General features: G+C 44.4%; 1 pseudogene across 1 annotated transcript; it reads right to left on the bottom strand.

Annotated features, from left to right (window-relative positions):
• Positions 1 to 2,964: 2,964 nt before the first annotated feature.
• LOC110314491 lies at positions 2,965 to 4,106 on the bottom strand (annotated as a pseudogene). Its single transcript, XR_002380170.1, has one exon. The product of XR_002380170.1 is annotated as an ADP/ATP translocase 2 pseudogene (transcript).

The following is a 4,106-nucleotide window of genomic DNA, read 5'->3' as shown; positions in this document are numbered from 1 at the left end:
GGCAGAGGCAGAGGCAGAGGCAGAGGCAGAGGCAGAGGCAGAGGCAGAGGCAGAGGCAGAGGCAGAGGCAGAGGCAGAGGCAGCAGAATCAATGAATTGGAGGCCAACCTGTTTTATAGAGTGAGTTCCAGGACTACACAGAGAAATCCTGTTTTGGAAGAGAGAGAGGGGGAGGGGGAAGAGGAGGGGAGGGGGAGGGGAGAGGGAGAGAGCTGGAGGGAGCAACTCTTACTTTGAGGTGTTTGACCCTATCTTCAGGTAGTGCCCACACTCAGGCAGGTGTGAAAGGACCACTCTTCCATCATGTACAGCTGCTTGTGGTGAGCCGAAACCCAGTTTCACAGCCAGGACAAGAAAGTGAAAGATACTTGGAGTTGTTTTTGTTGTTGTTTTTTCTCTGTCTTCTATCAGGGCCTGTGTTTCTTCACCATAACAAGGGACAGTCCAGTCTTAGCTCCCTTCCTCACATATTCCTTCATCTCAGCTATCAGCTGGTATTTGGTTTCCTGTTCCATCACGGTTTTAGTAGCCTGGGTCTTGATCTAATCTTTCTTTGGCCTAAGATAAGCACACGTTTTTAGATTTATGGAGACAGACTTGCAAAGTGGTTTTACAGTTTGTTCTTTGAAATGATCAGGACCAAGGAGCAACCCACAAGCCCTCCCTGATACCCTGTGCCTAGTACCTCCTTGGCCTCTTAAGGTAGTCCTGAACAAGCATCCTGTTAGATTAGAGGATGCTTCATTAAGAAATAAGGGTGGGCACCTTATTTCCATTTATTTGCTGTGGCCTAATTGTGTTCTTGTTTTCTTAGCAGAGTTGCTGAGGATCGTTCTGAGGATGTCCGGGTTGGCAGAACTGCTGTCTAGTAGCATATTCCGTGTCTCAATGCAAAGGTCAAGAGCTATATCGTCAGAACCCACAGCCACAGGGAGGGATCCCACCACTGCAATTGAACTCCTGTGCAGCCTGGAACAGGGAAGGGGCTGACCCTCCTGAGCCCAGTTTCGACCAACTGGCCTGTACTGAGAATACCATGTTCCTTCACTCAGCCTCAGTTCTCTCAACAGAAAATTAAGTTTCCTAGTATCCTGCCACCTGTAAGGATCAACAGAGGAAACAGATCTGGAAACCCCTAGTAACATAAGCACTCTAGACAGCTGAGAGGGTCATCCACTGCACATGGCTTTGGTAACAGCAGGATTCCCTTACTACTCAGCCATTGCATGCCTCAAGGAGTCAACCTTGCCTGTGCTGTGATAGACAAAGTGCTGTCTCAAATACAGTACAGAAGGAACCAGCCTGAAGATACATGGGATTAGCAGGGTTAGCCTGCCCTCCCTCTGTCTCTCTGTCTCTGTCTTTGTCTCTCTGTATCTCTCTCACACCAGCTCTCAAGGATGATGATAAGATGAGACTTCAGCCTAAGGGATATTGCCTAGTCAGTTTGGAATAAGCATCACAAAACAATGGATATAAACAAATATTCAGAAGGTAGCTTGCTCACATGGCTAAACAAGACATGGCTGTTGCACATGTGAACTCACTGTGGCCTTAGTTACCTGCACATGGCATGTGTAAGATCAAGGAAACCACTATCCTTGCATGGATGGAAGAAGGACCCTTGATGTTCCATCTCTAGCTAAGATGTACTAGCAGTTGATGATTGTTGTAAAAGAGTCACTTTTTTGGTTATGATCAAACCAAACTGTATACATGTATACAAGTATTTAGAATTTATTCAAATATGAATAAAGATATGGTCCAGGTGTAGTGGTGGCACAGGCCTCTAATCCCAGCACTAAGCAGGCAAAAGCAGATGTAGCTCTGTGGGTTCTGGGACAGCTTGGTCTATCTAAGAAGTTCTTGTCTGCCAAGTCTACATGGTGAGACCCTGTCTCAAAAAGAAAAAAAGAACGCAAATATCAATGTAAAAATAACAGAACATGGATTTTTTAAATGAAAATTGTTTTCAAAGCACAGATTGAGATAGAAACTAAGAACAATGAAACAGAAGGTTAATATTGCAAAACTGCACCAATGACAACAAATAACCAAAACCACATTTACTGGTACACTGGGAGTCATGGGAGTCATACTGTATTAGCCAACTGGCAAATAGCATTTGTGAGCTAAGATAACAACAGAGAGAGGGAGAGAGAGAGAGAGAGAGACAGAGACAGGGAGAGACAGAGGCAGAGAGAGACACAGAGGGAAACAGAGAAGGACTGAGACAGGGATAGAGAAAGCAGAGATAGAGACAGAGAGAGATATACATAAAAGGGGGGAGATTAAGAAACAAATGAAGAATAGTAAGAATAGTGTGACAAACATATTGGACCTTAAAGTTAAAAGAAGTGAACACAGGCCCCCATCCCTAACCCAGAAGCAAACTCCAACTGATAACCACTTGGAAATGAAACTTTAGTTTCCTCCAAGGGAGTCTCACTGGGGAAACAAATTACTTTTAAGTGTAGGCTGAATGTCCAGCAGTAGACAGATGGCCAACAGAAAATTAACTCAATGATATCTTTGGAAGACTTTTGTCTCATAATGTTTGGTCAGCACTCTTTTAAAAATATATATCTTTTAATTTTGATTTATATGTACTTTCTTTCTCTTTTTAACCCTATAAGTCCTTTGTGCATATACCATACCCTCCAGTTTAGTGCTTTTATGGAATTTGTCAAAGTGTGAATGAGAGGGTCTCTGATTCTTGTACCTTCTCTTGGGCTCTTTTCCTCCTGTTCGTTGATCTTGTCCAATTCTAGGTATTAGTTTTGTTTTATCTTATTATATTTATTTTATTTTTATCCCATAGAAACCCATTTGTTTATTTTCTAATGAGAGACACAAGGGAGGTGAATCTGGAAGGAAAGGGAGGGTGAGGAAGCTGGGAAGAGAAGAGGTAGGGGAAACAGGAATCACAATATAGTATGGGAAAAATGATCTTTTTTTTTTTGGTTTTGGATATTTTTATTTCTTCAATTTTTTATTATCAGGAGTGACTGAAATAAAAAATATAATTGAGTCCCATCATTATTGTCATTATGGAAATGGCTTTAAGAGAAAACTGGTCAGATGAGTATTATTGCTTCCCACTTTTCAACTGGTAAATAGTTGCCACTGATAAAACAGACAAGCCCAGAGAATCTGTCCAGAATGTTCAAGATATGGTATATTATACAACATGCCTGTTCTCGGGGAGAACACCTAGGACATAATTATGTGTACTTCTTGATCTCATCGAACAAGACAAGTACAAAGGCACCACCCATGCCTCTGAGAACGTTGGACCATGCACCCTTGAAAAAAGCCTTGCTTCCATCATCGCGAGCGATCTTCCGCCAGCAGTCAAGCGTGCCTGTGTACATATCAGTTCCTTTGCGTCCAGACTGCATCATCATACGACGGCGAACCGGGTCAAAAGGATAGGAAGTCAGGCCAGCAACAGCAGTGACAGACTGTGCGATCATCCAGCTGACNAAGATGNGAGTATTCTTGGGATCTGGGAGCATTCCCTTTGCAGTGTCATAGATACCAAAGTAGGCAGCTCGGTAGATGATAATGCCCTGTACTGACACATTAAAGCCTTGGTACAGGCCCTTAATCCCATCAGATTTGTAGATCTTAACCAGGCAGTCACCAAGGCCTTTGAATTCCCTTTCAGCTCCAGCTTTGCCCACATCAGCTACTAGACGGGTACGGGCAAAATCAAGAGGGTACACAAAGCACAAGGATGTGGCCCCAGCGGCACCACCTGATGCCAGGTTCCCTGCAAAGTAATGCCAGAACTGGGTCCTCTTGTCCACACCACCCAGAAAGATCTGCTTGTATTTATCTTTGAAGGCAAAGTTGAGAGCCTGGGTGGGGAAGCATCTGATGACATTGGCCAGGTTCCCACGCCAGAAGGACAGGACTCCCTGTTCCTTGGGGATACGAACCACGCAGTCTGTAATGCCCTTGTATTGCTTATCTGCCGTGATTTGCTTGCTGGCATGCTGCACCTGCAGCAGCAGCTTGACCCTCTCGATGGGTGCTACCGCCGTCTTGGAGATGGCCGCGGCCACTCCACCGGCCAAGAAGTCCTTGGCGAAGGACACAGC

The sequence above is a fragment of the Mus pahari genome, chromosome X (assembly GCF_900095145.1).
Source record: "Mus pahari chromosome X, PAHARI_EIJ_v1.1, whole genome shotgun sequence".
Lineage (NCBI taxonomy): Eukaryota > Metazoa > Chordata > Mammalia > Rodentia > Muridae > Mus > Mus pahari.
The sequence above is the reverse complement of the archived record's forward strand: the minus strand, read 5'-3'. Positions and strand labels throughout refer to the sequence as shown.